Here is a 12,597-nt window from a genome sequence, read left to right on the forward strand (position 1 = left end):
GGGGAGCTTGGAAACCAGGCTTGATTTGGTAGCCGAGCCCACTCCTCACAATGTAACCTTGTTAACCTTGTCTAGAATCTGTATGGTTAAAATTCTAAAAAGGTACCTCATAGGCGTCATGATACTGCTCTCAGCTTCTACAGTTGGAATTTTGGTTCCCAGACAAGTTACAAAATGAGGTGATCAATAAAAATAGTAACCCAGACGGCATTCTCACTTTCTAAGGACTCTTTCCTGAAAATATGAACAATCTAGGGCCATTCGCTCCAACGCAGTAAGAAAAAGTCTGAATCCCAAGCCGTGTGAAACGCTCCATGTTTTGATGCGCTATTCAAAACATCACACAAAGTCAAAGTCTTCCCAAATGCCCAGAATGCATCCAAAACCTTCAGATTACCGCCACATTTGATTCTCATCTCAAAACGAATGTTCACGAGCATTTCCACGTTAAAATATAAAGTAGGTAGCTCACAAGAAGAGTTTTTCGAAATCCCAAGCCTTATGAAACGCTTCTTCATGAGTTTCATATCACATGTAGGATTTTCTCGCGCGAAAGGACCGAAAGGCAGCGAAAAAGCGTGAAAACTTCGCCATGATTTCGAACGATTCCTTCGTGGAAACAACATGGGGCCTTGGTAACCTCCCGAGAAGGTTCTGGAAGCTTTTTGTTATGTAATAACTCCGAAAATAGCCGTGACACATGTTTTTCAAAGCAAATGTCCCTTGGGTCACGTTCACTACGCAAGGCGGGTTTACGCGAGACGGTTTTCAATGGAGCGTGAGAATAAAGCAGAATTAATGAGAAGGTGGAGAGAAGAACAAAAGGAGAAGAAAAAAGCTATCAAAAAAGCCCACTACGAAAAAAACAGAAAGGAGCTAATACAGAAAGCCGTGGAAAGAAAGCAACAAAAAGCCATGGCCTCGAAAACACTTGCTCAATTCTGGAAAATTACAAAAGGCAGGAATGGAAAAAGCACAGCTAGAGTTCGCAAATTTCGACAAAACAAAGCTGAGGAAGAAGAAAAAAAGAGAGCCCAAAGCAGAGAAAGGTCAAAGAAATACCGGGATAAGAAAAAGGCTGCTGAAATGGTAGTTGATACAGACGAAACAGATCCTGTTGAAACTCTGGATATGGCCGTGTTCAAAAGTTGGATGGCAAAAAAGCGAGCAGTGGACAAAACAAGAAAAGTGCTTCCAGCAACACCAAATAAAAAAGTCGAAGTTGTAGAGAAGCTTGTCCAAAGTCCACAAACAAGAAAGGCACTGGAGAAAAAAGGTCTGATAAAATCACCAAAAGAAGAAAAAGAAATGGAAGCTTTGAGAGCCATCACGACCGACTTAACAAGTGGTATCAAGCATTTGAAGCGCAACAAAAAAAGTGAAGGCCGCGCTGCATTTGGAGCAATCAAATCACTCGCGTTTGGTGAAACAGTGAAAGAAAAGAGGCTAACTTCAACTGTCTCTAAGCTTGTTTCTTTAGATAGGCGTTCAGTTAGTCGAGGAATTAAGCGCAGATGTGAGGTCCTTAAGGGAGATGAACCGAGTTGGCTACTAACGAAGAGGAAACCGAGAGTGGATGCACTTTCTGAGGAAGTGAAAAACTCTGTCTGCCTGTATTGGACGTTTGAGGCTAGTAGACCAACAGGAGACAAGAAGGACATCATCAGGAAACGAATTGGCCCAAAACTATACATCGAGCATCCCAAACACGTGCTGGAGCAGACTCAAAGTGAAGTCTACTTCAATTTTCGTGCAGCAAACCCCGATGTTAAAATTTCTCAAAGAAAATTTGAGGGCCGAAAGCCATATTTTGTTAAAGGGGCAAAGGAGCGTGACAGAAGGTCTTGTTTATGTCGCAAACATGAGGAAGCACGGATTGTATTTAGTAAATGTGTCAAGTTTCGGAAAAATGCACTGAATGAAAATCCTACCCTTGATATACCATTGGTCTTTTTAAATGAAGCTGTGGAAATGACACTATGTCCTAAACCTGAGGGTAGTGACTTCCACAGGCTTTGCTGCATGGATCGATCGTGTGAAGAATGTGGCACACACCTCTTTAAGCTTCTTCCAGAAGAGCAGTCTGAGGAAGGCACAACCAAGTGGAAACGCTTTGATTATGTACTCACTGGGAAGGTGACAGCTTCTGGAGAGCCACAAAAGAAAATTGCGCTGGTGCAGAAAGAAACATGTCCCAAGGAACTTTTCCAGTATTTCATTAAGCTGCTGGAGGACTACCTCTACCACCAGTTCATGGCTATTTGGCAGAGAAAGCAGCTTGATGAACTACTAGAAACCCTGCCTCTTGGACATGTTGTCTGCATCCACGACTACTCAGAGAGCTACTCTTGTAGGGGGCAGAATGAGATCCAATCACAGTATTTCGACGTGAACAAGGCAAGTCTTCACATCACTGTCCTGTTTCGACATGCATCTGCATGTGATGAAAAAGAAAGCACTGCTGAAGAACCCGTCATCGTCAAGGAACACATCTTTGTGATCAGTGATGATCCAGGACAGGACTTTGATTCTGTGCACCACGCCCAGTTCCTAGTGGGAAAATATCTCACTGATGACCTGCAGCTGAACATCACCAGACTGCACGAGTTTACTGATGGCTGTGCAGCACAGTAGAAGTCGAGGCACTGCATTGGGGATTTGTCTTGTTCACTTGCCGACTTTGGGTTCCCTATTCAAAGAAATTTCTTTGAAACATCCCATGCGAAAGGCGAGCAAGATGCTGCTGGTTCCCATGTAAAACAACAGGCCAAACTTGCAGTGGTACGTGGAACAGCAAGCATAACCAACGCCAAAGATCTGTGTGACCATCTAACAACTCATTTCTCCAAACCTGCACAGTCATCATTTCCATCTCGCTCCAAATCAGTCAGCCTAAACAGAAGAATTTTTTTATGTTCCATCTCAGGGTCCTGATGCAATTTTACGTAATCGAGAAGGACGCAAGTTTGAAACTATTAAGGGCATCCGAAAATTGCACTCTGTAGTTACCACCCCAGAGCAATGCAAGGTCCTAGTGAGGAAACGATCCTGTTACTGTGGTGAGTGTCTCTTCGACAACTTCGATGACTGCCAGAACAAGGAACTGGTTGATGACTTACAGGAGATTATCTTACAGAGGGAGGCATCTGCTGCTACCACACGAGCCCAACGTGAAACTCCCGTGGCTGAGCCTGTTCACCTCCATGTTGCTGATCTAGTTGGCAAAGACAGCATCATTGCCATCGCAGCAGATGAAGATGATTCCTATGACTATTACCTGCTCAAAGTTACTAGTGAAGGGCCTGTTGTACTGAGAGAAGATGTCACTGATGATTATGGGTGTGCATTTCCTGCTGGGAGCTCCGTTCTTAAAGGACATTTCTTTGTAAGGGAAAATCTGATTGACATGATGTACAAGCTAATAAAAAGAAGGTCGCTGTCGTGTTTCCTGGCACTGTTCGTTACATTTGTTCAGAGCTGATAGAGAGGGGCAGAGGTCGAAAAAAAGTTTTTCAAGTTGCCTGGGATGTCCATGAAGACATTATTGCTTCATTGTAACTTAAATTAACAGTTATTTGATGGACACTAACTGATAATTAGTTTTATTTTGATGAGGATATTTCAAAATGCACAATATGTCATCCAAAAGCGTGTAAAATGTACTAGTTGTAAGATGCGCACTGCATTATGGGTAAAAACTTAAATTGCTGACTTGGCAAAAACAAATTGATTAGATGATCGTTATCTTAATGATGATTTGCTGTAAAGAGTTAAGATAAATTTGGACAGATTACTAGATATTTTACTTAATTTTAGAGGCCGCAGTGCATTATGGGTAAAAACTAAAAATGCTGACTTGGCCAAAAAACGTTCAATTATATGATCGTTTGCTAGTAATAATGATTTGCTGTGATAACTATAGGTGTTAATATGAATTTGGACAGATTACTAGATATTTACAAAATTAAGAGGCCGCAAAGCATTATGGGTATAACTAAAAATGCGGACTAGATAGCTAAAACCAAGCAAACCATAATTATTTAGGGCCTTAGTGTGTTTTACTGTGCAAATTAAAGTGTTAACATGACTTTGGAGAAATTTGTAGAAATGTTGCATTTTTGATGCATGTTACGCAATTGTACATGCTTATTGTGCTACTGATCTTTACATTTACTTCGCCGCCTGGATTCTTCTTTAAGTGTCTAAATTCCTCTTCATCTAGCTGAGAAGACTGAGAATTTGCTTCCCTGTTCAGTCCTACAACAATTTTGTCGTTATAAAGCTCAAAAACAGTTTGCAATTGCAGATAGAAGCGTCTTGACTCAAATTAAACAAAGCTTGAACTGATGCCAGCTTGTGCCAGCCAGCAAGAAAACGGCGCGAACAGTTGAATGGTTTTTAGTTCTGATTGGCTGGCTTCGTTATTTTCTTGTTTCTGATTGCCTAAAATATATTTTAGCCTGCTGAATTCTCCATTTTAGCCCGCAAAATACTCCACAATGCGCGATGAAATGATTATAATTTGCATTATATCGTTTGAAGGTGAACAGATTTTTTCCACAAAAAAAAAGAATACTGTCCAAGATGTAGAATAAATATTTGGAGCTTTTTTAAGAGAGAAGGTAAACAAATCAAATTCTAAGAGTTATCTCATTAGCATCACGACTGCGATGCTTTTTACGCATAACACTAAAGACAAAGAAAAATCGGCTTCAATTGGACCGGCTGGAGCATGGAAAAACAAAGAAGCAAATTCTTCAAGTGAAAAGCCCTCCAAAATTTCGGCTCAAGAAAGAAAAGAAGTACAATGAGCGCCGAAAGTGTTGAGACAGTCGGAACTTTTTGAGTACCTTGGACAAATTTTACCCCTCACCCCTTCAATATAACCCCCTCCCCCCGAAACAATGTTGTATTTGTTATCTGCAAGATTTGCCTCGTTTGAGTACAACATTGAAAAGGGGGGAGGGGGAGTGGTTCAAAAGCGGCAGCAGATTAAAAAACAGGCATTTTAAATTAGTATCAATTTCATCCAACTGTCTCAAGGACTTTTGACGCCCATTGTAGGTTCCATGGCTCCTTCTTCCCAAAAGCCTGCTCCAGTATCTGGAAAGAAGAGAAAGCAAAAAGAAACTGACACAGAATCTGTTTCAAAGATTGTCAAGAAAAATAAGAAGACCAAAGAAGAGAAATTTTTGCAGAGTTGTGAAGATTTGAACAAAGCGTGGTGGAATTTTGGCAATGGTCTGCGATGGAATCTTTACAAGAACGAAAAGATGCTGTATTATTTGCGTATTTCTTTTCACTTGAGCAAGTTTAATCAGGGCTTCTACGAGCTAAAAGAGAAATTACATCGCAGTGTCTGGCACATGAATTTCATGGATGTCAATCATGGCGAGAATTACGAACTCATCTCAGATGTTCGAGCAGCCAATGCCCTAAAGAGAGCGAACGACGTTCATTTCAAGAACATACGCGCAGATTACATGGCAGGCTTTAAGAGCTGTTATCACCACCGAAGAAGCAGCTAATGGATTGGAACAAGAAAGTCGACGGTTGTAAAATGATGGAGAGGGATTTTTTCTTTTACTACAGGCAAATTCTCTTCGATCGTAGGTTTGGAGATGAAGAGGTTCTACCTAAAATCACCAGACAAGAGGAATGGCCGACCTTCAGAGAAAAATACACGCCAAATTCGTCACCCAGTTGTACGAGTGGCTGCTGGGGGTAAATGCACTGATGGAAGCTTTTACCGCTGCCGTAAAAGAAGGGTGATAACGGAATAAAGCAGAGAGATGAATGGTACAAAGAATTCATACAGAATTTACCAGTTCCAGAATTGCTGTTATGCCGATTTGAGGTAATTATTTTTTTTTTATTTTTTTTTTTTTGGGAGGGGGGGTATTAAATGTCAAAGTTTTCAGCTGATGTATTTTTTCTCGCTGATGTATATAAATGTATGTACCCGTTTTTTCAGTCCTTCAGGAGAGATTGCTGAGCAAACTGAGACCCAGGTTCTCCAGCCCACTGTTACAGATACTACCAAAGGGAAACAGAAATCCGCAGCAAGTAAAAAAAGGCTGCAGAGAAAGCTAAAGTGAAAACTCCAAGGCCCAGAAAGAATAAATCCACGGTTACGGTTATTGAGAGGGAATGGCACAAGAATCAGTACCAACATCACAAGCAGAAATGGAAACCCGCAGCAAGTAAAAAAAGGCTGCAGAGAAAGCTAAAGTGAAAACTCCAAGGCCCAGAAAGAATAAATCCACGGTTACGGTTATTGAGAGGGAATGGCACAAGAATCAGTACCAACATCACAAGCAGAAATGGAAACAGCAGAGCCCCTGCAAAAACTACCGGACTGTCTTCAAGATTTACTGGCTCTTACCAATGTGTTTGATCAAAACACACAAACAGAGCTACATGGTATTCAACCTCACACGTACAAACTTTTGCACAATGCAGAGATAGGATGTGTAAAGAGGTGAAAGAACAAGTGCCTGTTAAGGCAACATGTAACGCAAGGATTTCCCAGCTTGTGGAACCTCTAATTGACAATGGTAGCATTTTGGAAACAACATGGTATGTTAATATTATTATTCTCATTGAATAAATTTAATTCGCTACTTTCTGGTCCAGAGGCTACATGCTAACAGTGTGCCAATATCGTTGTAGCCCTTTTTCTCCATATATCGCTGAACATGTGCCCATTTTGAATACTTAAGGTTTTTTTCATACATGACTATCTTTACTACAGACTTGTGATGTAAAATGCTAGCTGGAAAATAATATCCCACCTGTTAAAGTACCATCAGTGCCAAACACAGTTGAAGAACCAAGGGAGACTAAAGAGACGGTTACAAAGGCAACACAGGCAGATATTGCACAACCAACCAACACTCATGTTTTAGCACCCAGACAATCACAACAAGTCTGAAGAGACCTGCAATCAATGAGGCCAGCATTGCCATCTCTCCTTTGACTGCGTAACGCAACAAAATGACTCATTATTATTATTATTATGCTTATCTTCTAGTGCTAACTTAAATTTTAATATTAGGATTAGCTGGATTTATTTTTTAATTCTATATTTATCTTAGTACCTCTTTTTATATTCTGTTTTTAATGATTTTAATGTAATAGTAATGTAAGTAGTTTTATTGTTGTCGTTGTGGTGAGCCCCTTAGAATATATTTGTAAACAACAAGTGGCTGTCATGGAAAAGCTGAATTGTGGAATCAGTGCTGCAGCGATTGGCGAATCAACTGAGATCAACAATGAAATCGAAGAAGGATGGTTCAACATTGTGTATGGGAGGGCCAAACAATGGTTCAGTGCGCTCTCCACCAAACAAAGGTTTTGGTTGTCGATGAAGTCCATACCGTAGCAACTTGGTAAATTTAATTAATTTACTGTTCCACTACCCTTTTACCACCCACTTACCATACAGTTGGCTGCACAAGAAATGGAGAATAGCATAATTTTTTTAATCACAGTTTACAAAATTATAGACTATACTGTTTCACTTGTAGTCACATTTTTTTAGGTGGCTTGGCAATAAAGGAAAGGCTGCATTTAAAGAGGCCTTTGGAAGTGTCATTGAACTAAGACCCTGTCTTGAAAGTGGGACACCTCTTCTTGGCCTGACAGCTACAGCAAACAAGGACATGAGAGACCGATTAACTAAGTGCCTTGGACTGAGAAGTACGGAACCAATAATTGTCAGCCCCAACAAAGATAACATTCGCTTTACTTACTTGGAGGCAGATAAAGACATTGTTGAGGGAGGAGAAGTAAGACACTCTCCCTTCACAATAATTTTTTGTAAGAGAAAATAACATTGTCTCAATGCTTACTCATTTCCTTTTGAAACTGGGAACTCTGGAGTTTATGTCGATGGTGGGGGCCTAGTTCATGAAACGTGTTCACTTGGCATGTACTAGCTACTTCCAAACTCCCAAACTCACTGTAAAGTCATCATTTGACGGTATTTCTGGAAGTGCAGGAGTGGTCTTTGCCACAACATCTTTAAGCATGTGAATTGACTTCCGACATGTTAAGTATGTTGTACACTATGGGCTTTCGAAAAACCTGACTTCACATCTCCATGGTGGTAGGAATGGAAATCAGGCATTTCAAATACCGGTATTCAACAAAACACGAGTGCGAGGAAACTAGTGCTTTGCTCAAGGCAGCAGGAGTTTCCTGCCAGCCCTATCATGCTGGGCTCAGCAAAACTGTTAAGGAGTCTATTCAGGAAAATTGGTTCAAAGAAAGCATAAAAGTCTTGTGCTGTACTTCGGCTTTTGGAATGGGTATCGACAAACCTAATGTTTGTGTTGTCATATTTCATTCTGTTCCTCCATCTCTTGAAGAACTTTTTCAAGGCTGGAAAGAGCTGGGCGTGATGGACTTTCAGCTTCTTGCTACTTGTTCTTTTCATTTTCAGACAGAGTTATCCATGTCAGGAACATCTCTGATCAAGTCAAGTGCTAGAACTCCTGCAATGTTAAGGTTTCAAAAGGTGATGGACCTTGTAATGTCAAAAACCTGTTGTAGAAAAAAGCTTATTTCATACCCCATCACCCAGATCATAAATTATCTACAAGTCTGCACTGAAAGAACTATGACTGTGAAGTACCTGGCACAAGTTTTGTCTGGAAGATGCAATAAAAAGGTGAAAGAAAATGGTGATGAAAGCTCTCCAGTCTTTGGAATTTTGAAGTGTACGGCGAAGGACAGTGAACTGTTTCTACGTCATGTAATAACAAGACATTCTGAGAGAAGTACCACCATCACATGGCTCTTGCAACAGCACTTACTTGCATCTCCAAGTGGGAAGCCAGTACATCCAGTGTCTTAGTGGACAGGAGTAAGTAATGTACCATCTGCTCTGAGACAACCTACCTTAGTGTTATCCTTTCTTTCACCATATTTACTCACGGGTTTTTACTGTATCTAATTTAATTGCTGAAGCTTGGTTTCTACCCAGAGGTTAGCCATACATTATTTAGAACAGTTAGATCTGTCAGAACTAGGTAAACTTTTGTCTAGTGTTATCATTCACTAGAAGACTTGAGTACCGTATTTATTCGATTAAACGCTGCCCTCGAATAAACGCCGCATTTTAGAGCAGAAAAATTAATAAACACCGCATCATGATGTGGCGTTTATTTCAATTATAGACTCAAAAAGCAAATGCAGTAATTATCAAGTTTGAGCAAGCCAAAATATTTTTTTCCTTGATTGCAATAGTTTTAGATGTTGAAACTGATTTTTGAGACAAGAATACCGTCGATTGCATCTATCTGTGAACGCGCGCGCTCAAAACATGTTTTCCCGTGACGTCAATCATCAGCGTTTCAGCTGTCAAACTTAGATGTTTCCTGGCCGAAATGTGAAGCTTGCGTGAGTCAAACGTCTACGTTACATTTGTCAAACTTTGACATTTCCCCGCCCAAATGTGAAGTTTGCTCGGCAGAGTTGTGCTGTGTTATTGTGTTTTTACAAATGTTCTTGTGTTCCCCATAGTTCACCGGCTCAGTTAAACTGTCACAGAAGTTAAATTCCCACCGAAGGCAAGAAAACCTGAGGAATATGGATTATCGAAAAAGCATAGAGGACTTTCTAAGAGAAGTTGACGAGGATTTGTTAGTTTATGCCGGTGAATTGAGAAGCAATGGCTTCACGAGTACTGTGAGCGTGAGGTATCTTACAGAGAATGATCTTGCTGCCATTCCTGAAGGGCATAAACGACTTATTTTAAATATGGTTAGCCGACTAAGAACGCCCGTACAAAACCGTGAAAGGCCTCAAGCTGAGTTCAGCTTATCCTCATCCTTAGAGAAAAGCCCATCTAAATCTCCAGCGAGGAAAGAAAACTCTTGTGACTGTAGGCGAGACTAGTGTTGGACAAGAAGCACAAAGGTCCCAACGTGAAGCCTGAGACTCGCACTACTGTCCCCTGGAGAACAATTCATCAAAGAAAAACACCACGCTATTGAGGAAAAACTTGCAGAAGCAGCTGAAAAACGAAAAGTGCTTGAAGACCAAAACCGAAGAATAAAGGAGGCTGCTTCTAAGAATAGCCTTACCGGCCAACGATGTAGTAATTGCCATTACAAAAACCATACTGTTCGCAGTTGTCAGATGGAAAAGTGCAAGTCAGTATTTTTTTGTGGCAATAACTCGACATCCTGACGAAAAGATGAAGCTTCAAGAGCAGAAGAACAAAATAAAAGCATTAGAAACATCAGCAACTAAACTTGAACAAGAACTAAGGTCTCGGGAAACAGCTTTTGATAGAGTGCATGGGTCTGTTAACAAACAACTGGAAGACATGCTGCTTGAAGAATACCCAGAAGAATATGCCCAAAATACCGTAAATCAAGAAACTGGCTTAAAATTCAACAAGACATTGCGTTTGTGAAGAAATCATTGAAGGGCAGTGGACCCCCTCGACGAGAAATTGTAAAGTCTCTCCTTGAAAGTAAAAAATTCTGTTGAGAACGACAAGCGCCTTGGCCTTCCATCTCTTCCAGAACGTGACGCGGCCGCAAACAGCTCAACTACTGAAGCTTGCAAACCAGAGTCCAACTGGAAAGCTTTTGTGTAACTTTCCCTGTTCGGCGAAATTTTACTAGCTCAACCAGTTTCTGCTTGTCGCCTAGCACAGCAGAGGAAGAGCAGCTTTACATGGCTAAAAAGTTGTCTCTTGGTTCCGTTCTGTCTGATGCCGGCCATGATGAAGATCACACAGAACAAACACAAGAAGCGGCCAATATTTTGCAGTCTTCGAAGGAATGAATGAAACTTTGACTTTGTGTGGTATTTTATCTAGCCTTCGTGCTACCGTGTATTTTACCGTTAATACATTTACCGTAAGAGTTGTAAGATACTAGTTGGACATTTCTGCGATAAATGATAGGATGTTGTGAAAGAGAAAATATTTTATTTGTTGTTGAAAAACACATCGATTGTCGTTTTACACATGTGTACGTTTATATGCAAAAACTAAGCGTTGTCTCAGATACCCTTAAATTAGATAAATTGACAATGCAGATCACAAGGGACAAAAGAAGCGGCCAACACAGAATTTTCTGTCCTTCAATGAAACTTTGACTGTGTCGTATTTTTCCTAGCCTACATGCGTGCTCTATTTTACGGTTAATAATATTACTGTTATTGTTACGGTAATAATTTTACTGTTATTGTGTAAAATCAAGGCTAGTTTTTGAATTGTTTAATTCCTTTTTTCCTAGTTTAAGCAGTAAATGTTAGGATGTTTTAAACCAGAAAATTCATTTGTTGTCGAATTTGCATGCATCGTGGGGTATGGACTGTCGTTTATTCGCATGTGTACGTTTTTGCACAAACTTAGCAAGTGGCGAATTAACTAACCCGTTTTCTCAGATAAATTCAATAAATTGAAACGAACTGTTAGACAATATTATATTGTGATTACTTGATGGGGTGGGTATTGATTCTGTGCTCGCTTGTGGCGCGGCTAGTAGCCTAGTTCACACTTAGACTTGACAAATCTGTTAGTAAGAAAACAAGGGTAAAAGCCAGAGCAGAAAGAGTAGTAATGGTAAGAGCGCAGGGTACATTTACCAGAGTGCTTTTGGTCAACATTTGAATAATGGTATTGAAATTAAGCAATATTTGATTGAGCAAAATCAAATTTTAATATTCTATACTTTTGCTTAGTTGTGGGGGGGACAGGATGACATTTTTGGAAAGGGGTTACGTCAGGAAATTAATGGTATTTCTTTTTATCATTATTTTTGAGGAAGTGTAGTACAACATCATATTTTATGAGTCCCCAGCTATGATAGTTTCTGTTAGTCATCAGTATGACCGAACAGTAAAAAGTCATGTAGCACCAGGGAATAACATCATAACAGCCTGGGAAAAGGTAAGGTTTCCGAGTGTTTTAGTCCAAGAGCTTGCATGACACTTGCTAGAAGCCACTTTTTATTCAGTGAAATTTTTTCATGCATCTTGAAACTGCCACAATATCCATTTATTTCAATTTACTAGAAAAGTTGCCATTTTATTTACAGGAAGTTCACCTGACATCCATGAGAATTTGTGTTAAGGTCATCACCAGAGCAGGAAGCCAGCATGACAAACAATCAATACTATGTAAGGCATCCGCAGCTCAAAGAAGCGGAGTCAAACCCTGGTAACATTTACGGTGCCAAAACATTGTTTACCATTTTCTTATCACGTGTCGAGGAGGCCAAACCAAAGGCCTCGAAAAAATTACAAAAAAAGAAGAGTCTTCTGATCAGTGATGTACTCAACAGAAACAGGAATAATGTTTGTAACAGAAGTTATTGATTGATATTCATTACAGATCAGCTCTTTATATGACATTGTTTTTGCTTTGTTTTAAAGTAAATCATTTTTAAGCAAATTAGTGTCCGACCAATTTTCCGATATGCCCGTTCAAAATTAAATTTTGGAAGGACACATGTCCTTTCAAGTAAATAAAATTATTTCCAGCACTGCTCTATGATCCCCCAGCTGTGCTTGTTTCTGTCCGTCATCAATATGACTGAAAAGTATTTTTTATTTTTTAGGAAGTGCAGTACA

General features: G+C 40.0%; 1 pseudogene; it reads left to right on the plus strand.

The window, feature by feature from the left end:
- Positions 1–764: 764 nt before the first annotated feature.
- On the plus strand, positions 765–3,558 carry LOC144648774 (uncharacterized; annotated as a pseudogene).
- Positions 3,559–12,597: the final 9,039 nt, after the last annotated feature.

Source organism: Oculina patagonica, chromosome 4 (genome assembly GCF_052425735.1).
Source record: "Oculina patagonica isolate OP01 chromosome 4, crgOcupat, whole genome shotgun sequence".
NCBI lineage: Eukaryota > Metazoa > Cnidaria > Anthozoa > Scleractinia > Oculinidae > Oculina > Oculina patagonica.